General features: G+C 32.9%; 1 long non-coding RNA gene across 1 annotated transcript in view; it reads right to left on the bottom strand.

Annotated features, from left to right (window-relative positions):
• Positions 1 to 25,206, bottom strand: part of LOC106674248 — a 162,067-nt gene extending 136,861 nt beyond the window's left edge. Inside the window, exon 1 of the long non-coding RNA XR_001341489.2 lies at positions 24,715 to 25,206. This is a non-coding gene — a long non-coding RNA (uncharacterized LOC106674248). The remainder of the gene's footprint in view (positions 1 to 24,714) is intronic.
• Positions 25,207 to 25,509: the final 303 nt, after the last annotated feature.

Genomic DNA, 25,509 nt, shown 5'->3' with positions numbered 1-25,509 from the left:
CGTTTTGGTCTATCTTTTATATTTTCGCCAGCCTTAGACTCAGCACAAAGGATTGTAATAAACTAAAAAATCTTCTAACCAAACAAAACCATTAGACCAGAATGTTCGGGAACGATCAAACAGATCCAACACTCCGCTGGCCATAAAAAAATTCATAATAAAATAAATTAATAAAATAAATTAATAAAATAAACATATTTGTCCCAACGATCTTACTTAAAATAAGATCGGCAGTTTTGAAAATTCTGTTTGTTCCAAAACAAGAGGAAAAAAGGCAGTCAAGTGGTATAGTTGTTTTACTTACTGGATAGAAGACAGCATGCCAAACGCGTTGTAAACGGCTCAAATCTATTAATTTACCAAGGGGGCATCAGAACCCAAAGCTGTTAGTGTACTAATACAATTAAGACGCTTATTGTCCTAAGACAATTGGAATTCCGGGGAAACATTTACCTGGAATTACTATGCTTAATGATTACGACGGTGAAATGCGTTTATAGTCTAACGGCGATTTTCACACTTTTACAACTTTTCCTGAAATTATTAAAAAAAACTACAAAAACTTACAAAAAATAAAAAGAGTTAATTTTTTTAAAAATTTTGCACGGTGAATCTCGAGGAACTACCTGTCAAGAGAATTTTTTCCCAGCGAACAAAAGTTGTAATTTGTTACAGAAATTATGAAAAATACAAACCTAAGAAAATTAAGAAGAGAAATATATATTTTTTTTAATTTTGTACCATTTGAAATAAAATCGAGCTATTTTTGGAAATTATTCAGAAATCGTGAGATGCGGTCTGGTGTGATGTAGGTTTCAGAAAAACATTTTCTTTATCGCGCCAACGTTTCGATCTTTATTGAAATCATCTTCAGGGCTCAAAGTGTTTGTATTCTGTGTAATTGTGCCATTCTTGCATGTCGTGATGAGAGGGCCCATATCACCACATATTTTTGGAAAATTTTCCACTCTTTAGGAAGTTTGTTGCAAAGAAGTGAATTTTTGGAATTCTTCTACGTTCTTTCATAATATTTACCTGGAATTGCTATGCTTAATGATTACACCGACGAAATATGTTTACAGGCTGGGCCATCTGAACATTTTTACAATTTTGTTGCTGAAATTATAAAAAGTACAAACATTAAAATAGTTAAGAAGTATTAAATTTTTGTAAGTTTTGCAAGGCGAATCTCGAGGAACTACCTGCCAACATATGTTTTCCCCAGTGAACAAAAGTTGTAATTTGTTAACAAAATTTAAAAAAATACAAAAACTAAAGAAAATGAAGAAGAGTTAAATTTTTTAAATTTTGTATGGTGAATCTAGAAGAACTACGTGTGAAGATTATTTTTTCCCAGTGAACTTTTAAGCAATTTGTTTTAAAATTCAATCATTATTGTAAGCTGCATAAGACGACGTTTTTTTTGGTACTTGATTTAACTTACTCCTCGAAAAATATTGTACCAATTCTGCCAAAGCTACCATTTGAAATAAAATGGAACATTTTTGGAAAATTTGCCAATCTTTAGGAAGTTTTGTTACACAGAGGTGAATTTTTGGAATTATTCTACGTTCTTTCATAATATTTACTTGGAATTGCTATGCTTAATGATTAGACCGACGAAATGTATTTACAGGCTGGGCCATCTGGACATTTTTACTTTTGTTACTGAAATTATAAAAAATACAAACACTACAAAAATTAAGAAGCGTTAAATTTTGTTAGTTTTGCAAGGCGAATCTCGAGGAACTACCTGCCAAGATTATTTTTTCCCAGTGAACAAAAGTTGTAATTTGGTACTGAAATGATAAAAAATACAAAAACTAAAAAAATTAAGAAGAGTTAAATTTTTTTACATTTTGTATGGTGAATCAAGAAGAACTACCTGTCAAGATAATTTTTTCCCAGTGAACTTTAAACAATTTTTTTAAAATTCAATCATTATTGAAAGATGCGTAAGACGACGTTTTTTTCGTGCTTGACGTAACTTACTCCTCCAAAAATAATGTACTAATTCTGTCAAAGCTACCGTTTGAATTAAAATGGAACAATTTTTGGAAAATTTGCCAACCTTTAGGAAGTTTTGTTACATTTTAGGAATTTTTCAAAGATTTTTCAAAATTTAAACCGGACAGGCTAACAGCCATCTCCACATTTTTACACTTTTTGTTACTGAAATTATAAAAAAATACAAAATAAAAAAAAGAAAAGTTAATTTTTTTTTAATTTTGCAAGTCGAAGCTCGAGGAACCTGCCAAGATAATTTTCTCCCAGTGAACAAAGATTGCAATTTGTTATAAAATTATATAAAATATAATTATAAAAAATTAAAAAATTAAGAAGAGTTAAATTTTTGAAATTTTGTATGGTGAATCTAGAAGAACTACCTGCCAACATAATTTTTTCCCAGTGAATAAAGATTGTAATTTGTTACAAAATGTTTTGTTAGATAGAGGTGAATTTTTGGAATTCATCAAAGATCTCTCAAAACTCAAACCTGGAATTGCTATGCTTAATGATTACACCTATGGAATATGTTGACAGCCCAACAACCATCTGCACATTTTTACAACTTTTGTTACTGAAATTATAAAAAAATACCAAAACTAAAAAAAAAAAATAATAATAAGAAAAGTTAAATTTTTTAAATTTTGCACGGTGAAGCCATTATGTCAAGTTATATTTTTTACAGTAAACTTTTATGCATTTTTTTACAAATTCAATCATTATTTTAATCTATACCATTAGGTTTTCAATTTAAGACATCAATTCTTGTAGTAGATCTTTCAAAATCTTAGCCTGGAATTGCTGTTCTTAATGATTACACCGAGAAAATGTGTCTTCAGGCTGGGCAATCTGCACATTTTTAAACTTTTCCTACTGAAATTATAAAAAAACTGCATAAACCTAAAACAAAAATTAAGAAGTGTTAATTTTTGTAACTTTCATATGGTGAATCTCGAGGAATTACCTGTCAAGATAATTTTTTCCCAAAGAATTTTCAAGTAATTCAATTGTTATTTTAATTTTATTCTATCGTATTCAGATTTAAATTTAAGTCAACAATTTTTTCATAAATTCAAATCAACTCTTCAGCTGTGCGTAAAACCACTTTTTCTTTGTATGTGATCTACCATACTCCTCGAAAATAAAGTTGGAAAGTACAGTTACATAGAAGTGAATTTTTAAAGTTCTTCAAAGATCTTTCAAAATCTTAGCCTGGAATTGCTGTTCTTAATGATTACACCGAGAAAATGTGTCTATAGGCTGGGCCAACTGCACATTTTTAAAACTTTTACTACTGAAATTATTAACAAAAACTGCAAAAATTTAAAACAAAAATTAAGAAATGTTAAAGTTTTCTAAATTTTGAATCTCGAGATAGTACCTGCCAAGATAATTTTTTCCCAAAGAATTTTTAAGTAATTTTTTAAAATACAATCATACAAATAATACAAAAAATACAAAAACTAAATAATAATAATAATAATAATAATAAGAAGAAGAAGAAGAAGAAAAGTTAATTTTTTTAAATTTTGGAAGGTGAAGCTCCAGGGATCAATATGTCAAGTTAAACTTTTTACAGTCAAATGTTATGCATTTTTTAAAAAAATTCAATCATTATTTTAATCTCTGCAATTAAGTTTTTAATTTAAGTCATCAATTCTGGTATAAATTGGAATCTTCCCCTTTGCATAAGACTTTTTTTGGTATTTGATCTACCTTACACCTCGAAAAATAATGTACCCATTCTGTCAAAGTTACCATTTGAAATAGAATGGAGCAATTGTTTTAGAAAATTTGCCCATCTTTAGGAATTTTTGTTACATAGAAGTGAATTTTTGGAATTCATCAATTATCTTTCAAAATTCAAACCTGGGATTGCTATACTTAATGATTACACCTATGGAATATGTTGACAGCCCAACAGGCATCTGTTATAATTATAAAAAAATACAAAAACTAAAAAAATAATAATAATAAGAAAATTAAATTTTTTTAAATTTTGGACGGTGAAGCTTCAGGGACCAATATGTCAAGTTAAATGTTTTACAGTAAAATTTTATGCATTTTTTAAAAAATTCAATCATTATTTTAATCTAAACCATTAAGTTTTTAATTTAAGACATCAATTCTGATATAAATTCGAAGTAAATCTTCCCCTTTGCTTACGACGACGTTTTTTCAAAAATAATTCATCAAACCTACCAGATTTCCATTCCAAAGCGTATAAATGAAGCAGTTTTCCCAAAATTTGCCAATTTTTAGGAATTGGAAGGAAAATACAAACTAATAAAAATGAAAAAATGGCTCTCAAAATTTTCTCAAATGCCAGTGACCGATTAATAGTCCTATGTTATGAGGATTTTTTGCCAGTGTAACCTCTGTTAAGATTCCTTATTGCATAACTAACAAATATGCTCATTGGATTTAGACTTTTCTCAGATTCCAGTGATTAATAGTGTAAGGTTAAAAATAGCCAAAATCGAGTGTACAGATAATAAAATGAGAGACAATTTAATTATGACTAATAAACACATTATTGAAAATTTTGAATGCTTTATTTGCTATGGGGGTTTGTTAAAGGGCTTGTAAAATAAAGAACATGACGTGACTAGACTTGTAGAAATTTTTTCCTAGTCATTTCATGATTATTTATCAATTTATTACAGGTTGAAAAGGAAAACGTTTGAATTTTCCATCTTTTGGCACTAGCAGGCTGAATAGAAGTTCGGCATGTTTTCACTGAAAGCTACACGTGAGAATCGACATTGTGGGCACAAATTCAAGACAGTGATATTTCCCGTTTCGAAACCAGATAGAAAATGAAGTTTCCAAATGGGGACTTCACACCGTGTCAGAAGGAAACTCCATTCAAGTCAGACGCTATCGGTTTCTCCACATGTTCAAAAACACCGCGTCTTCCTGGGAATTGAATTTTGGCCCGGCAATAATTTTCAGACGATAAATCGCCGTCCGGACTCAGCGGATTAACGAGCAACGGAAGCAAAACGTTTTCAATTTACCGATGAAAATTTAGTTTGCCGGGGCCCGTTGGAGTTCGGTTATTAATCATTATGACGAGCCCGCGTAATGGCCCAGTTATAGAATCCTTTCAAAACTAAATTTTGAAGGGAATCCCATTATTTTAATTCAGTTCTAATGAGCTGTGTAACGAAATAATTTTAGTTACATTTGCTTTTTTCATATCGGCAATTTAAAATCATGACAATTCAATTTGCTCGTCAAATTATACAGGGAAGGCTAACTTTTAAATTTTGTATAAGACCATCAAGCTTTTTTCTGTCGTAAATGCATATTTTTTTTCTCAAGAACAATATGCATGGTTTCATCAAAATGTACGTTTAGTTTGAAAGTTGTGAATTGACTAAGATCATGGGTAGTTCTCTTTCTCTCTCTTTCCCTCTTTCTTACTCGCTTTTTTATCTCATCCTTTTCTCTCTCTTTTTCCTCTAACGTTCTATTTTTTTATATCTATATCATTCTTTATTTCTCTCTTTCTCTCACACCCATTCTCTCTTTCGCTGTCTTTCTTCCTCTCCATTTTCTGTTTTTCTTTATCCCGTTTGCACTACTTCTTTCTTTATTCTCTCTCTTTTCTTTCTTACTCGCTCTTTTTTATATCATCCTTTCCTCTCTCTCTCTCTCTCTCTCTCTTTTTCCTCTAACCTTTTTTTTAAATATATCTCTATCTCTCTTTATTTAACACCCCCATTCAATATCAACATTTTTCTTTCTACATCTCTCTTTCGCTCTCTTTCTTCCTCTCCATTTTCTGCCTTTCTTTATCTCTTTTGACTACTTCCTTCTTTATTCTCTCTCTCTCTGTCTTCCTTTCTTTATTTCTCTCTTTCTATTTCTTTCACTCTTTCTGTCTTTCTTTATCTTTCTGTCGCTGTTTCTTTCCTTATTTTCTCACTAACTCTCTTATTTCTTCTTTGTCCCTCTTTTTATCTCTTAATTCTCTCACTCGTTCTAATTTTTTTATATCTCTATCACTCTGTATTTCTCTCGCTTCCCATTGTATTTCTTTCTAACTCTCTTTCTCTCTCTTTTCACTCTCTTTCTTTCTATCCTTTTACTGTCTTTTTTTATCTCTCTTCCACTACTTCTCTCTTTATTCTTTCTCTCCCTCTCTTTCAATCTGCCTTTCACTTCTCCTTTATGTATTTCTTTTTCTCTCTTCATCTTTTTTCACTCTTTCTATCTTTCTTTATTTCTACTTTATTCCTTTTTTCATTCTTCATTTCTCTCTCTCCTTCTCTATTCCTTTCCACTTTCTGTCTTTCTTTAGCTTTCTTTCACTGTTTCTTTCTTTATTATTTTTCCCTTACTCTTGTTTTTCTTCTTTTTCTCTCTCTCTCTATCTTTTATCTCTTAATTTTCTCTTTCATTCTCTCACTCTTTTTAACTTTTTTTTACATATCTGTCATTTTTTATTTCTCTCCTTTTCTCACTCACTCATTATATTTCTCTCTTTTTATTTCTAACTCTCTTTCTCTGTCTTTTTCGATCTCTTTCTTTCTATCCTCTTTCTGTCTTTGTTTATCTCTCGTGAACACTTTCTTTTTTTCATTTTTCTTTCCCTTTTCTCACTCATTCTGTCTTTCACTCCTTCTTTCTTTATTGTCACTTGCTATTTCCCTTTCTTTCAGTGTTTCTTTTCTTATTATTTTCTCTTTCTCTCACCTTTCAGTCTCTGACGCTTTATTTCTGTACTTTTCTTTATTTTTCTCTTTCTATTTCTTCCATTCTTTCAGTTTTTCTTTAATCTACCTATCTCACTTTCCACTATCAATTTTAACCTCATGTTTCTTACTTTTTTAATCTTTTTTGCACTCCCTCTTTCTTCCCCTCTTTTTCTATCGCTCTCTCTCTCACACTCGTTTTCTGTTATTGTATATCTGTCTTTCTTATTTAATTATATCTCTTTTTTATCATACTCTTTCTTTCTCCATTTCCAAATTTTACTTTATCTTTTATTTCTTGACCCACTCTTTCGCTTTTGCACTCTCTCTTTCTATCTCTCTCTATTTTTTCTTTTACATTTTCTATCAGTCTGTGTTCTCCTCTTTTACTGTTTTCTTTTTACTGTCGTCTTTCGCCTCTCTCCTTCTTTCCTCTTTTTTCTTCTTCTATCTTCCTCTCTTTCTCTCGGCTATAATGTTATGCTCTGTGAGGTGATGAATTACTAATTTGGTCGTTATCCTTCCAAACAGGAAGGATAGGCGAACAAAATGATGTGAAATGACCAAGCTGCAAATTTATTTTTGTGTTTTTTCAAGAGAAATATTTTTCGAGTATTGGCAGGCATACTAAAATGAGCAATTTTTTGCTCTCTTTCTTTCTATCCTCTTTCTGCCTTTCTTTATTTCTAGTGCACACTTTCTTTTGTTCTTTTTTCTATCTCTTCTCTCACTCATTCTGTCTTTCACTCCTTCTTTTTTTCACGCTCTATTTCTCTTTCTATCTTTCTTTCACTGTATCTTTTCTTATTATTTTCGCATTCTCTCACCTTTCTGTGACGCTTTCTTTCTTTATTTTTCTTTATCTCTCTCTTTCTATTTTTTCATTCTTTCGGTTTTTCTTTAATCTCAGTTTCCGCTATCAATTTTAACCTCCTTTATTCTTCCTTTCTTTATCCTTTTCGCACTCTCTGTTTTTCCCTTCTCATTCTATCCCTCTCTCACACACGTTTTCTGTTATTCTTTATCTGTCCTTCATATTTAATTCTATTTCCCTCTTTATCTTTTTTTTTCTTGACCCACCCTCTCACTTTGGCACTCTCTCTCGCTCTATATATTTTTTTTTTTACTTTTTCCATCAGTGTCTGTTCTTCTCCTTTTTTACTTTTTCTTTTTACTGTCGTCTTTCGCCTCTCTCCTTGTTCTCTCTTTTTCTTCTTCTATCTTCTTCTCTTTCTCTCGGCTATGTTGTTATGTTTTTAATATATAACCCGGTTTCATAGTGAGATTCGATCATGGGGTTTGTGGGGTGATGGTCGTTATCCTGCCAAACAGCAACGCCAGGCGGACAAAATGATGTGAAATGACCAAGCTGCAAATTTATTTTTGTGTTTTTTCAAGAGATATTTTTCCAGGATTGACAGGCATACTAAAATGATCGGAAATGAGCAATTTTTCGCTCTCTTTCTTTCTATCCTCTTTCTGCCTATTTTTATCTCTCGTGCACACTTACTTTTGCTCTTTTTTCTATCTCTTCTCTTACTCATTCTGTCTTTCACTCTTTCTTTTTTTCCCCGCTCTATTTCTCATTCTTTCATTCCCCTTTCTATCTTTCTTTCCCTGTTGTTTCTTTTCTTATTATTTTCTCTTTCTCTCACCTTTCTGTCTCTGACGCTTTCTTTCTGTACTTTTTTATCTCTCTTTTTCTATATCTTTCATTCTTTTGGTTTTTCTTTAATCTACCTATCGAACTTTTAACTATCAATTTTAATCTCCTTTTTTCTTCCTTTCTTTAGCATTTTTGCACTCTTTCTTTCCCCCCTCTCTTTCTAAATCTTTCTCTCTCTCACGCTTTTTGTTATTCTTTATCTCTCTTTCTTATTTAATTCTATTCCTTTCATTATCATATTCTTTCTTTCTCCATTTCCAAATTTTACTTTATCTTTTATTTCTTGACCCACTCTCTCGCTTTTGCACTCTCTCTTTCTATCTCTCTCTATTTTTTCTTTTACATTTTCTATCAGTCGCTGTTCTCCTCTTTTACTTTTTTCTTTTTACTGTCGTCTTTCGCTTCTTTCCTTTTTCTCTGTTTTTTTTTCTTCTATCTTTCTGGCTTTCTTTCGGCTATATTGTTATGTTCTGTGAGGTGATGACTTACTAATTTGGTCGTTATCCTGTCAAACAGGAAAGATAGGCGGACAAAATGATGTGAAATGACCAAGCTGCAAATTTATTTTTGTGTTTTTTTCAAGACAAATATTTTTCCAGGATTGTCAGGCATACTAAAATGATCGGAAATGAGTAATTTTTCGCTCTTTTTCTTTCTATCCTCTTTCTGTCTTTCTTTATCTCTCGTGGACACTTTCTTTTATTATTTTTTCTATCAATTCTCTCACTCATTCTGTCTTTCATTCTTTCTTTTGTTCCCCGCTCTATTTCTTTGATTCAGTCCTCTTTCTATCTTTCTTTCACAGTTGTTTCTTTTCTTATTATTTTCTTTTTCTCTCACCTTTCTGTCTCTGACGTTTTCTTTCTGTACTTTTTTATTTCTCTTTTTCTATTTCTTTCATTATTTTCGTTTTTCTTTAATCTACCTATCGAACTTTTAACTATCAATTTTTTTAATCTCCTTTTTTCTTCCTTTTGTTATCATTTTCGCACTCTTTCTTTTCCCCCTCTCTTTCTAAATCTTTCTCTCTCTCTCTCTCTCTCTCACACTCGTTTTCTGTTATTCTTTATCTCTCTTTCTTATTTAATTCTATTCCTCTCTTTATCATACTCTTTCTTTCTCCGTTTCCAAAGTTTACTTTATCTTTTATTTCTTGACCCACCCTCTCGCTTTGGCACTCTCTTGTTCTCTATTTTTTCTTTTACTTTTTCCATCAGTCTCTGTTCTTTTCCTCTTTTACTTTTTTCTTTTTACTGTCGTCTTTCGCCTCTCTCCTTCTCTCTTTTTTTCTTCTTCTATCTTCCTGTCTTTCTCTCGGCTATGTTGTTATGTTCTGTGAGGTAATGAATTAATAATTTGGTCGTTATCCTGCCAAACAGGAAAGATAGGCGGACAAAATGATGTGAAATGACCAAGCTACAAATTTATTTTTGTGTTTTTTTCAAGAGAAATATTTTTCTAGTATTGACAGGCATACTAAAATGATCGGAAATGAGCAAATTTCTTCTAAATTTATCTATGTCTCTCTTTTGTTTTTCTTTTACTGTTAATTCAGATCTGATTTAATGTAATTGAACGTCGTTGAACCTGAGGTAAAATGAATATTATTTTATCGTTGTATAAGTATATTTGACCAAAAACGTAATAAATCTTCTGGAAAGATGTTAGAATATTTGCATTTGTGTAGAAAGCCGTTGGCAGGTCGACAAAGAGTAGGTAGACAGTTAAGCGCTATCTTTATGTTGATGCGGTTTTGATATTAGATCCTTGTGTTATTTCAGCGCGACTCCGCCCCATCCCCGCCGAGTGGGAACTTGATGGAGCTTTCAAGATATTATCCTCTCTGTATAATACATAGTTTGCTTAACGTGGTCCCAAGGCGCATTAGCGGATCTTGGAAGACAATAGAGCCCCCACCTCCGTGACAGGCCCCTGAATAATCTCCTTCGCTCTCCGAGAAAGGGGGTGGGTTCTTGTAAAACCCCCTCTGAGAGTATTTGCATATTAAATATATCCCGATGGTAGAATAGCGAGGGTATAATGTATTATAAAGGGAGGCCTTGTAAGAGCCTAGCAAGGAGCCAAAACTCCTTGTTCAATCCTGGCCGGTTCCCTGAGATATTGCTTACCTCACTCAGCCCGACGGACCCCTATTAATTACAAAGAGAAGGTAACAGGGACGAAGAAGGGGCACGACATTACCATCTTACAGAGACCAACCCCTCTTAAGTCTATTAAAGCCCCTAAGTGTTCTACCGCCTAATGAGACATTTCGCTTATACGATTAATATTAACACTCTATTCACCCTCGATTAATACAGGCGCCTCTATCATTCATCCCGTTTATGCCAGTTTATTATAAATTTGATTACTCTCGTGTACACTTTCAGAAGAAAAGGGCAAAGAAACAACGAAGAATATGGAAGTTCTAGAAAAAAAAAGTCAAAGTTTCTACCTTAAAACTTCACAAATATAAAAGTCAATTCGACCTGAGTATAATTTTATCTAAGTGTATGATTTTCATAAATTTTTCATGTTAATACTATCACCTCAAGCAAATGAAAAACTAATTAAAAAATATGAGGCATACCTTAACAACTCGGCCACTACGGTCCCGTCAGAATTTTTAATCATTCTTTTAAGAAACCATTTTTTTGACAGAAGATCTAGCAAAATTATGTGGCCTTGTAAAATTTTTAATTTTTTAAAGATAAACAAGATTATTTTATTGGAAGGAAAGTTGTATAGATAAGGCGTTTCTGAGATCTATTATTTTTTTTAAATGATAAAAATAAATTTACAGTTTGGTCATTTCCGATCATTTTGGTCTTATCTTCGCTGTTGGGTCTTTCTATCACTCCAGCACTCATATTTCTCTTTAAAATGACAAAAAAATATTGCAGTTAGGTCATTTCTGATCATATTGGTCTGCTTATCTTTGCTTTCTATTATTACGGCACATAATTTTTTCTTAAAAAACAACAGAAAATTGTAGTTTGACGAATACTGATCATTTTGGCCCGTTTATTCTCGCTGTTTGGTTTGTCTTTCATTACAGCACACATATATCTCTTTGTTATGAAAAAAAATTAAAATTTAGTAATTTTTGATCATTTTAGACCGCTTATCTTTGCTGTTTGGTGTTCCTATTATTCCAGCACATAAATTTATCTTTAAAAAAATTTTTATCATTACCAATCATTTTAGGCCGTTTATTGTTATCTTTTATCAATTGGTCTTTCTATTATTCCAGCACATAATTTTTTCTTAAAAAACAACAGAAAATTGTAGTTTGACCAACTACCAACCAATATCAATCAAATATTTTTATAATGAAAGTAATAATTTTAGATTTTGGCCATTCCTGACCATTTTGGCAGCTAATTCTCGCTGTTTGGTCTGTCTGTCATTCCAACACACTTATATCTCTTTGTTATGAAAAACAAATTATTTAAAATTCAGTCATTTTTGATCACTTTAGACCGCTTATCTTCGCTGTTGGTCATTCTATTATTCGAGGAAATAAATTTTGCATCAGAAAATAAATTTGTAGTTTGATCATTACCAATCATTTTGGTGCGTTTGTCCTCACTGTTTGGGCTGTCTGTCATTCCAGCACACTTATATCTCTTTGTAATGAAAAAAATTAATTTGCAGTTAAATCATTCTCGATCATCTAGGTTCGCTTATCTTCGCCGTTTGGTCTTTCTAACATTCCAGCACCCAAATTTAAAAAATTTGTATTTTGATCATTACCAATCATTTCGGGGCGTTTATCCTTGCTGATTGGTCTGTCCGTCATTCCAACACATTTGTATCTCTTTATAACGCAAAACATAAATTTAGAGTTTGGTCTTTTCTGATCATTTTGGTCTGCTCATCTTCGCTGTTGGGTCTTTCTATCATTCCAGCACTCATATTTCTCTTTAAAATGAAAAAAAAAAAATTGCAGTTAGGCCATTTCTGATCATTTTGGTCTGCTTATTTTTGCTTTCTATTATTCCGGCACATATATTTTTCTTAAAAAACAACAGAAAATTGGAGTTTGGAAAAAAGTATATAAACACAAAACAGCAATATCTCACTGGCACTCGTCACACGGTACGCAAGAATGGCACAATTACACAGAAGACAAACACTTTGAGTGAGTAGAAATACTTTGATTGAATATAAAAAAATATATTTTGCATTGTATAAATTCACTTTTTTCCACACCCTACGTGTATTTTTTAAATGTAAACAATGTTTGTTAATCCCAGGCCCTGAAGATGATCTCAATAAAGATCGAAACGTTGGCAAAATAAAGAAAATGTTTTTCTGCAACCTACATCACACCAGACCGCATCTCACAATTTCTGAATAATTTTAAATTTAAATTTTAGTAATTTTTGATCATTTTAGACTGCTTATCTTCGCTGTTTGGTTTTCTATTGTTCCAGCACATACATTTCTCTTAAAAAATTTGTATTTTGATCATTACTAATCATTTTGGACCGTTTATCCTCGCTGATGATCATTGGTCTGTCTGTCATTCCAACACATTTGTATCTCTTTATAATGAAAAACATAAATTTAGAGTTCGGTCATTTCTGATCATTTTGGCCCGTTTGTCCTTGCTGTATGGTTTGTCCGTCATTCCAGCACTCATATTTCTCTTTAAAACGAAAAAAAGTTAAATTTGGAGTTTGGTCATTTCCGATCATTTTGGTCCGCTTATATTCGCTTTGTATTATTTCACCACATAAATTTTTCTAAAAAACAACAGAATATTGTAGTTTGACCATTATTGATCATTTTGGGCCATTTACCCTCGCTCTTTGGGCTGTCTGGCATTCCTACACACTAATATATTTTTATAATGAAAATAGTAAATTTAAAATTTAGTAATTTTTGATCATTTTAGACCGCTTATCTTCGCTGATGGTCATTCCATTATTCGAGGAAATAAATTTTGCATAAAAAATAAGTTTGTAGTTTGATCATTACCAATCATTTTGGTTCGCTTATCCTCGCTGTTTGGTCTGTGTTTCATTCCAGCACACTTATATGTCTTCGTAATGAAAAAAATTAATTTGCAGTTATGTCATTTTCGATGATTTTGGCCCGTCTATCCTCGATGTTAGGTCTGTCTGACATTCGGACGAACTTATACGTTATTATAATGTAAATAATAAATTTAGATCCACTAATTTCGTGGTCCGCTTGACCAATTAATATATTACAATTAATTAAGGTTTTTAGTTGAGAAAAAAAGTCAATGGCACGAGCGGGATTCGAACCAACGATCTTTGGCTAGATACGCCGCTGCTCTACCACTTGAGCTATCGTGACCACGATCCACTCGGACACTAACTTCCAATCTCAACCCCACCTTTTGAATTTTCCCTCCTTTTTGCCATGAAAAATGGAAAAAAAATTAATTTCAAATTTAGTAATTTTGATCATTTTAGATCGCTTATCTTCGCTGTTTGGTGTTTCTATTATTCCAGCACATAAATTTCTCTTAAAAAAATTTGTATTTTGATCATTACCAATCATTTTTGGCTGTTTATCCTTGCTGATTGGTCTGTCCGCCATTCGAACACTCTATATTTCCCTTTAAAATAATAAAGATAAATTCGCAGTTGGTTCATTTCCGATCATTTTGGTCCGCTTAACTTGGCTGTTTAGTCATTCTATTATTCTAGCAAAATAATTTTTCATCGAAAAACAAAAAAAAATGAATTTTTAGTGTGATCATTACCGATCATTTTGGCGCGTCCGTCCTTCCTGTTCGGTCTGTCTGTCATTCTATCACACTTATATCTCTTGATAATGAAAAAAATTAATTTGCAGTTAAGTCATTTTCGATCATTTTGGTTCGCTTATCTTCGCCGTTTGGTCTTTCTAACATTCCAGCACTCATATTTCTCTTTAAAATGAAAAAAAAAGTTAAATTTGCAGTGAGGTCATTTCCGATCATTTTGGCCCGTTTTTCCTCGCTGTTTGGGCTGTCTGTCATTCCAGCACACTTATATCTCTTTGTTATAAAAAATAAATAAATTTAGAGTTTGGTCTGCTTATCTTCGATGTTTGGTGTTTCTATTATCCCAGCACATAAGTTTCTCTTAAAAAAATTTGCAGTTTGATCGTTTTCTATTATTCGAGAAAATAAATTTTGCATCGAAAAACAAAAACTAAATTTGTAGTTTGATCATTACTGATCATTTTGGCCCGTCTGTCCTCGCTGTTCGGTCTGTCTGTCATTCGAACGAACTTATGTTTTTATAATGGAAAAAATAAATTTAGCGTTTGGTCATTTCCGATTATCTTCGTCTTATCTTCGCTGTTTGGTCTGTCTATTATTCCAGCACATAAATTTCTTGTTAAAATAAAAAAATAAATTGGTAGTTTGATCATTACTTATCGATTTGGTCTGCCTATTCCAGAGCTTTTTTGAAAATTTTTATTTTTAAGAGAACCAAGTAAGTTAGGCCCATTTTGACTTACATCCCAACTTTAACCTTTTCCTGCTTATTTCGGTGCATTTCCGACGAAGACTAGCCATACAAATCTGTTGAATTTTGTATTACTAAATATTAACAACATGACATATTCGCACGAAAAAAAAAGAAAGTTAGACGAGAAATTTGGTGCCCATGATATTAAGAACTAGGAAACCTTTCCTAGATTCATTTTTTTTCGACTGTAAGACTAGCGAAAATTTAATAGCTAGATTGTTGAGTGGTGAAGTTGTGGTTTGATTGTTTTTTTATCTGACTATTAATGAATAAAGAAATACAAAATATTAACTATAGATTTTTCGTCGAAACTGCGCGACGCCCCCATAAAACCATAGACCTTCCAAAACCCCCTAACACCTTCCATCCAGAGCTCTTCCCGACAACCATCTAAAACGCCTAAAGCGCCAAAGTTCTTTCCTCCTCAGTGGGATAGTTGTATAATTAATGTTCTTACTTCTTCACTATTTTAATTTTGTCAACAAATTCATAAAGTCTACAAAGTTTCTTGAAGCGCTTTAATAATGTTGTCACATAGTAAATGTAAAAACGATATTTAAAAAAAGATTTAAAAATCAACGTATAAACTAAGTTGGTAATGAAAAAAAAGCACTTGGTGCATTTAAAGTATTTCAAGATCAACTCATCAATATTGACGATTTTTTTAAGTTTAACATCTTATCAGACCGCAGGATTACACATAGAAGGAAAGCCGGGGCATCTGTTAAAGTTCAACACAATTTATCATTTGATTTACGCCCCTCGGTGCTGGCCCTATCTAGATTAAATGCCAAAAAGTAAGGGTCAGTCCTTCCACCCCCCTTATTCTGGTCAGATAAAGTTGGCACTTTGAGAGTAGGGGGGCGACCCAAGAATGATCAGGGCAAAAAGTTCCCTTCCGGTCAATATCGCCACCCTATTCGTCCACTAATGAAATTTTACCCTTTAACAGCTCGCCCTAAAAGGTGAAGGCTCGTATGAAAATCTTGGACTTTTCATGTAGTATTAATAACAAAAATGAGAAATAGGGGAAAAATGAAATTGTTAAAATTACAAACATAATGTAATAACTATATATAATTCTTATATAACTATTAAACTACTCTCCACTATTTTATATTTTTATTAGCAATTTTTGACAACTCTTCTTCAATTCAAAACTCTTAGATAAACAACCCTTATCACAGGAGGACTCAGAAACGAATCGTTGTCACATTTCTTGATTTTTGAAGCTGAGTACGAGCCAAAAGTGTAAATTAATTTATTAACTCTACAAATTGTTAAACAAATATAACCAAGTTAATTATCGGGACAGGCGCTTAATTATTTTTCGGATTATGCACGATTTCACGAGTGTAATTTTAATAATTCTGATTACTTTGATAACTTGATGGTTCACAAATGATTTCTTCTCTCTCTCTTTCTTTCTCTGTCTCATTATTTCTCCCCATCTCTTTCTTCCTTTTTCTCTCTCTTTTTCTCTTTCTCTCTCTCGTTCTGTCTACCTCTCTCTCTATCTATATCACTTTATTTCTCTGTCTGATTATTTGTCCCCACCTCGCTCTCTTTCCTTCTTCTCTCTCTCTTTTTCTCTCTCTCTCTCTCTTTCTTTCTTTCTGTCTATCTGTTTCTCTACCTATACCACTCTTCATTTCTCTGTCTGATTATATGTCCCCATTTCGTTCTCTCCTCTCTCTCTCTCTCTCTCTCTCTCTCTCTCTCTCTCTCCCTCTTTGTTTTCTCTGTCTTTCTCTCTTTCTCTCTCTTTTCCTCTTTTTAAACCTGATATACAGATACTTTTTCTTTGTTGTCTTATAAATTTATAAACCAAAAAAACTTTTGTAACGTGAACTATTTAATAAGAAATATGAGGAATTTTTTCTTGTATTCTATTTGTAAAATGAATTGTAAAGGGTAAAAGAGTCTGCATAAATTGTACATTTAATGTGTAAAGTACAACATAACTCATGTAGAGTGGAAGAAAGGTCCACGAGACCTAATTTTGCGTCATTAAATAAAACAGTAATTCAGATATCGTGAGATGCGGTCGGGTGTGATGTAGGTTTCAGAAAAACATTTTCTTTATCGTGCCAACGTTTCGATCTTTTATTGAGATCATCTTCAGGGCCTGTCTCTTTCTCTCTCTCACTCTCTCTCTTTTTCCTGTACATTTTGAAGTTGGTATATAATTTGTTGATTAATGATAATTCTAAACCGTTCAGGCAAATTCATTACGCCTTTCATAAAAGATTTTTTCTCTGGCCGTAATGCTCTTTCATAACTTTGCTTTTGAAGAGGTTACATTTTGTTTTAACAATGCTGGTCATAATGATTCGACTCATAAATTATGAACAGTGTATAATAAGGCGCAAAGTCCGACGAATGCGGTGGATTGTCAAAGAAACCGAATTGTTTTCTGTTTAGTTACATGTAATATATAACGATATCTTTCAATTAATTAAGGTTTTTAGTTGAGATAAAAAAGTCAGTGTCACGTGCGGGATTCGAACCCTCGATCTTCGGCTAGATACGCCGCTGCTCTACCACTTGAGCTATCGTGACTCGGACACTAACTTCATTTGTCGCCGAGAATCAAATAGATCATACGACATTTGAGAAGGAGGGAAAATTCATAAGGTGGGGTTGAGATGGGAAGTTGGTGTCCGAGTGGATCGAGGCGTTGGAGGACGTATCTAGCAGAAGATCGTGGGTTCGAATCCCTCTCGTGACACTGACTTTTTTATCTCAACTAAAAACCTAAATTAATTGAAAGATATCGTCGTGTATTCATGGTCAGTCAAATAAATTAAGTCGATTAAAAATGAGTTCATAAAACCTAACAAAAAATTAAATTTTCTATTGGCTTCTTAATAATTTCTATAATTTGTAAAATATAAATAACTGTATGGATTAGTAATATATTTCTCTCAAATTCACCTGATTATAATTAATTTTTCAATGGAAATTGGCTAAAAAATTATTAAATTGCACGACCTCTCATATTCAAGGTCAGTCAAATAAATTAAGTTGATTGAAAATGAGTTCATAAAACCTAACAAAAAAATTAAATTTTTTATTGCCTTCTTAATAATTTCTATAATTTGTAAAATATAAATAAATGTATGGATTATTAATATATTTCTCTCAAATTCTCTTGATTATAATTAATTTTTCAACGGAAATTGGCTAAAAAATAATTGAATTGCACCTCTCACACTCGATGCAAAATTTATCAGACTGACCCATAAGTCATGCCTTTAGTTACTAGTAAATATCTCATTGCTTCAGTGAAAGTTTATCGTGTATACTATAATTTTTATATTATGGATTAAGACAAGCCGAAAAATCGCTAATTCGCAACTCCCCCTGCGAGCGAATGGATTTTTTTTTGCCCCACCGTCTGCACTCCATAGCAACGCCAGAAGGGACGATATATCGATCAGGTTTTTTTTTCTCTAACTGGACAGTAATAACACAGCGGATTTATTCAGGGGTAAACAGCCAAGAACCAACGGAAATTTTACTTGACAAAAATTGATAAAACCGAACTACCAAAATCTTAGATGGAATGAAAAGGATCTCATATTTCACTTTTATAGTCAATCATTGTTTTTGAAAAAAGAACAACATTGTAATTTGTTAGTTTGTCGGAATTGAATGCAGGGCTGCTGGATTCGAACCCGGAACATTTACTTCACATGAGTGCTGTGCCGACTTCGTAAACGTTGCTGTTATCGACTGTGCTTGGGAAAATTTACCAAAAACAGAGATCTTAGTAAAAGAACTCTTGCGCTAGGAAAAATAAGGAAATTGTAATACATATAAAGTACAATTACATCAAATAAATTTTTGATTCAGATTGCTTCTTCAACGCTGCCGATCTCCTAGGCATTGTACTGCCTAAAGGACCTTGGTAAATTGCAGACCCTCTTCCTTAAGCAGTTCTTCCACTTCCTCACAACACACCTGACAACTTTATTCGGACTTGTTTCACCAGATGTTGAAACGATAAGCAGAGTTCTAAATTGGCGTAAAAGGGTTTTACCGCAGAATGCATAAAATTGCAAGGGTTGATCACATCTCACATCATGTTCCGTAGCATGCAAAAAAAGTAGCATGTCTTGTCCATCAAGAAGAAAAAACTGATCTATTTTGTATAAAATTCTACAAATAATTACACAATTAAAATTTATGGACGACGATCAAAAGGAAGAAGATGAACTGTACTTCTGTCAAGAGTTAATTTAATTTCAGTTCCATCAAGACTGATTATTCGAGAACCAAAAAGGACCAGGATTTATACTAATCTAAATTTAATGATTATTCAGAAATCGTGAGATGCGGTCTGATGTGTTTCAGAAAAACATTTTCTTTATCGTGCCAACGTTTCGATCTTTATTGAGATCATCTTCAGGGCTCAAAGTGTTTGTTTTCTGCGTAAGTGTGCCATTCTAGCGTGTCGTGTTGAGAGTGCTTTACATCACACCTATCACACTAGACCGCATCTCACGATCTCTGAATTATCATCGATTAACGGTCACTAATCACCACAGTTCTATCAAGACTGATTATTGGAGAACCAGAAAGGACCAGGATTAATACGAATTTAAATGTATGGTGATTAGTGACCGTTAATCGATATTTATTTAGAAATCGTGAGATGCGGTCTGGTGCGATGTAGGTTTCAGAAAAACATTTTCTTTATCGTGCCAACGTTTCGATCTTTATTGAGATCATCTTCAGGGCCTGGGATTTACAAACATTGTTTACATATAACTATTCCATTTTGGATGTGGAAAAGTGAATTTGTATGTGTTGAATGTTGTAAATCCCAGGCCCTGGAGATGATCTCATTAAAGATCGAAACGTTGGCACGATAAAGAAAATGTTTTTCTGAAACCTACATCACACCAGACCGCATCTCACGATTTCTATACTAATCTAAATTACAAAAATATCTTGGTTCCATTGGATTAAGATCCAACTTTATATTTTTTCAATCCTGACATTTCTTGGAGTGATAGGGAGGCTATCTTCGAAAAATGGGAAAATCGTGTGTACTCCCAAGACATAGAAAAACGTACCGATCCATGATATTGTAAGTCAGTTTTCAGGAGCATACTTAGAAATGGGGACTGATTATACAGGGTATCGTTATAAGGCCCGGCTGACTTCTCTTGAACCAATGACGCTATAAAAAAATACGTGTTTAATATTTTTTAGTCTTGTTTCAAAAATTTCTTTTTGGAGAAACATAGTACAGGGTACATATATCCAGTTCAACGTCAAAATTTCAAATATGACTCTAAACATCCTGACACAGCTATGGGAAAAAGTTAAAAATAAAAAAATAAAAAAACTGTTTTGGTCCTTTGGCATTTATTAACCAGGTTTCATGTTAGAACAGCCTACCTTGCGTAAAGATGCAAAAGTTTGCTCTTCTTTCCCCTTCTTCACCGGTGCGTAGAGCGATAGACTCAGGGGAGATGGATTGGCAAGCATTTTCTATCATTTCCCACTGATATTGCTGGGTTATGATTGGCGTAGACATCATTTTTTATATGGCCCCACAGAACAGAGTCAAGTGGAGTTATATCGGGCCTGCGAGGAGACCAACAGATCCATGAGGTCATATCCAACTAACTATCCCGGAAGTGACGGTTCAAATAACGTCTCACCTGGGAAGAACCGTCCGGAGTCACCATCAACCTTGAGAATCATTCTTCGTCTTGTTACAGAAAAACATCATCTTACAATGTTGGCAAAACCTACCTCAAAAACTTGAGGAATTGACTACTAACTATTTCGTAGAAATAAGGCCCAAATAATTTATTTTGCGAGAAGTCCACACCAAACGTTGATACTGTGAACCACCTGATGATGACAAGAGTACGAAATTCTCGGATTTTCCTCTGGCCACGTTCGAACATTCCAACGGTTTATTAAGCCATTACAGGTGAACTCGTATTCATCAGTCCATAAAATGTATGGAAGAACGAGTTCTTCAGCCTCCCAAATCGACATTTGTGCAAAGACCGATAATCACCTGTCATAAACACAGTCGCTAAGTCCCTGGACAAGATCAAAGCGATACGGCTTAAAATTGTAACATCTCTCATTTTATTTTTTTAAACAACCTAAAATCTTTCTAACATTTCGGAGAGAGGAACTCGGATTTTCCCGAACAGTAGAATATCTGGCTCAACGAAATTACACTGCCGGTTTCTTTTTACCATAATTTGAAATTTTGAAGTTGAACTGGGCCTGAGGTAACCCTGTATCATTTTTCTCCCAAAAAGGTTAAAATTTGAAACTTGACTAAAAAATATTAAACATGGATGTTTTTTTATAGCGTCATCGGTTCAAGAAAAATTCAGCCGAACCATCTAAAAAGGACACCCTTTAAAGAGCATTAGGACTGCCACAAGCCATGAAAATCGTGCTTGAGGCAGATCGGCAGAAAAACTCTAACGTCTATCCAAGATAAGTTGTCTTCGGGAAGGTCTTATATTTGACTTCATAAAGATGGGGTCATCCTCACACGATTAAGAATAGGTCATACGAGTTTAACACTCGGATGCTTACTTTAAGTTGTCCTTGTGTCATATTTTTGGTTAAGGTTGTTCGACTTGGATCAGTCCGTAGGATGTATGGAAGAACGTCTTCTTCAGCCTCCCAAATCGACATTTGTGCAAGTAAGACGCCTGTCATAACGACAGTCCCTAAGTCCCCGGACAAGATGAGAGCGATACGGTTTAAAATTGTCCGGAGTACATATCTAATTTTATTTTTTGAAAAACCCAAAATTTCGAGAGAAGAATTCGGATTTTCGCGAATACACACTAACATATTCCTTGTCGAAATTATTCTGCCGGTGTTTTCGCCATAACTTTGACATTCTGACCAATTTAAAATCCAATTGCACCATTGTTTTCAGCGTAAAAAATCCTTTAAACTGATGTGTAAGGATGTATAGGGTCGTATTTGAAATTATGAAGTTGAACGGAGCCTGAGATACCCTGTATAATTTTTCTCCAAAAAAGGTTAAAATTTGAAACTAGACTAAAAAATATTAAACTCGAATTTTTTATAGCGTCATTGATTCAAGGGAAATTCAGCCGGGCCATCTAAAATATCCTTGTATGATCCCAGAAACAATTTTTACAATCCTATAAAGTCTCAACAGAAAAAGAAGTAGAAAAAATCAGATGTAGTGATAACGTACATAGATGGCTCCAAAACAAATAAAGGAACCGGTTCAGTCGTTTTCTATACATGTCCAAAATATGAGTGACCAAACTCGCAAAGTACACCTAGGACTTTCAAGTTTAATTCATGCTATCAATGCTTGTGCCTTGTACAATCTTAAAACAGGTCACACAAAAAAAGTCCTCATCAGTTCGGGTAGCCAAGCTTTAAAGCATTAGCCTGTAAAAAATCACATTAAAATTAGTCAATGAAAACATCGAACATCTTCAAACCCTGAGGTAACACAATATGATCTTGGGTACCAGGAAGAGAATTTTGAATAACAAAAAGTGCTAAAAATTGGCCAGAGGAGGATCTGCCAGAGTGGCTCTGAACCTATTCTTGGAATAAGAAAAACATAATCCTCCAACAAAGAATGAATCTAAAAAAGAGAAAAGGATAAACTTAAGAGGAGGAGGAAAGTATAAAAACTAAAAGAAAGTGGATAAACATTTGATGTTCTAGACATAGTAAGCTTATGTTAAAACAACCAAGGCTGGCAAACACCCTGCTCCAGTTACAGTAGAAATATCTAAATAACAAGGATATGTTTTATGGTGGCCATATTTGTATGTTGTGCAATGAGAAGGAAGAAACAGATAGTAATAACTTGACGAACCTGAATATTGAAAAGTTCCTTACAATTGGACAAAAAATTATGATGACTATGAAAGAAATATTACGAAAAATAATAATTGTGACAGTTCTCGCATTGTCGTATTAGTTTATTTATTTTTGACATATTGAAGAAACAGATAGTAATAACTTGACGAACCTGAATATTGAAAAGTTCCTCAAAATTGCACAAAAAACTATATTGACTATGAAAGCAATATTACGAAAAGTAATAATTGTGACAGGTCTCGCATTGTCGTATTAGTTTATTGGGCAGGTCAAACATAAATGAACCTGGTATGTATAAAGGTGCTAAAAATGGCAAATTTGTTTTTAAACGTCACCAAAAATCTGTCAATTTATGTAACTGTTTTTCATGTTCTGGATTTCTCTGAATTTCTGGACTGACCTGCTCAGGCGTTCAAAAATAATTTTTCCTTGAGTTTGAAAATGAACAAAATTAGAAAAATCGTGAAATAAATTGTCGAAGAGTGCACAAGGAAGAAAGTCATTATTCAACAAACACCTAGAAACTAGAGCACCTTAAAATTAAAGATACTTTTCGATTATGACCACTCTATAGCCTTAAAGTTACCAGCTCAAAATTTTTTTCCATCAAAAAATGATAAGATATTAATCGGAATTATCACTACTAGGAGATTTTTAAAGCAATTTTGTTATATGTTAATTTTTTTCTGATATTTCGAGGGCGCAATCTACCCATTGCCGGATGACCTCTTCAGTAGTACTTACTCACGTCATTTGTCATCAGCGTTTGTAATTTTTTACCAGACTCTTTAAAAATCCAAAATAACTGTCTGGTTTATTTTTAAACTATTAGTTCAATTACAATGGTGGAAAATAGTCCGTATAGAAAGTATCCTTTCAACGTAATGATCTTCATCATCATAGTTATAAAACAAATTATATTAAACAATATAATAAATAATTTTTTAATCATTCATTTATTGTTCTATAACTAAGATCTTAAAATTATTTCGACTGACCAAAAAATTATTAGCTATATTGTAAATAAAAGAATATTATATTATTATAGCCTTTCAATATCATAATTTTGTTAGGACAAAAAAACAGGATATTAATCTCAGATAGCAGTCTTTAAATTAAAAAAAAAAACAACAAAAAAACGGAAAACTATGAGCGATATTATTCATAAAAGAATATTATCTTTTTATAATTATGAGCGATGCTATTAAAAAAAGAATATTTTTTTTTTATAGTTGATATAACCTTTCAATATTATACTTTTATTAGGACAAAAAATAAGATATTAGTCACAGATAGTAGACTTTAATTTGTAAAAAACAAAAAATTATGAGCGATATTATTAATAAAAGAATATTCGTTTTTTTATAGTTGATATAACCCTTCGATATTATAATTTTATTAGGACAAAAAATAGAATATTAATTTCAGATAGCAGACTTTAATTTGTAAAAAAATGAAAAAGTATGAGCGATATTATTAATAAAAGAATATTCGTTTTTTTATAGTTAATAAAACCCTTCAATATTATAATTTTATTAGGACAAAAAATAGAATATTAATTTCAGATAGTAGACTTTAATTTGTAAAAAACAAAAAATTATGAGCGATATTATTAATAAAAGAATATTATTTTTTTATAATTGATAGAACCTTTCACTTTCAAAATTAAAAGTTTATTGGGATAAAAAATAGGATATTTATCTCACGTAGCCGACTTTAATTTGTAAAAAAAATGAAAAATAATCTTATGACCCGGAATGAACTCAAAATTTGAATTTTGCCAAGAATTTGATTTTTTAAAAGTCTGTATTGGTTCTGGTAATTTTAAGTCGGTTTAGCGTCGTTACTTAACTGCTTTGATGCTGCAAAGGAAACATTTTGTTTGTTAATCAAATGTAAAAGTCAAATTTTATATCCTGAAATGCATTAAATATCTTCTTTTTTTTAATTTAAGGCATGTACTTACCTTAAGGGGGGATATCCAAAATGGTCAGCTAATAAACACTCACTTCATTACGGATATATTCTACTCAACACCAAAGCCCTTTAGTTAAGTGGTGCTTAAAAAAATTGAAGCATTTGAACATGTGTGTTTACATTTGCTTTAAGTGTGTGTTAGAAGTGATTTTTTTGGTCAATCATTAAAATAATGATTGTAAGAATGATAATTTATTTTCAGTTATAAAAATGTGTGATAAAAGAGTTTAATTTTGCTTTTAGAAGGGGAAGAACAATGTAATTAACGATTGGGAAGCGGATTAATGGGGTTGTAATTAGAACGGGGCAAGTAGGCAGGGGTGGCACGGAAGAGGTCGAGGGCTGCGCGCCGCGAGGGAGGAAGAAACTCATCGGCTTACAAATCGATAGAGATCTTAAAAATCAAATTTTAAGAAATGACGTTTCGATTCTGGGCTTTGGCGAGATTTGGATTGAAACAAAGTTTCAGGGGTGTCGCACAAATAACAACTGAGGAGTTTTTCAGAAAGTGACTCCTGGGTTGTAGAGAGGGGGCTGTAGCCCGGGGGTAAAAAAACCAGCGCGGCAGCAACCCCTCGGGATTTTTCGCGCATTATTCCCCTCCCCCGGAAAAACGGAGAGCCCGGGAAAAAGCGCACGCAGGGCTCTGTTTGCCGGCCATTATTTTTTCGCCCTCCCCCGTCACTCCGGAGGAACACGGTGACACCACGGCTGTGGACACATGCGCGAGGCAACCCTTGCAAAAATTCTCTCCTCGGCTCCCCCCTGGAAAAAGCAGGGGGTA

Source organism: Cimex lectularius, unplaced genomic scaffold, assembly GCF_000648675.2.
Source record: "Cimex lectularius strain Harlan isolate CLEC.00 unplaced genomic scaffold, Clec_2.1 scaffold126, whole genome shotgun sequence".
In the NCBI taxonomy this organism is placed as follows: Eukaryota; Metazoa; Arthropoda; class Insecta; order Hemiptera; family Cimicidae; genus Cimex; species Cimex lectularius.
The sequence above is the reverse complement of the archived record's forward strand: the minus strand, read 5'-3'. Positions and strand labels throughout refer to the sequence as shown.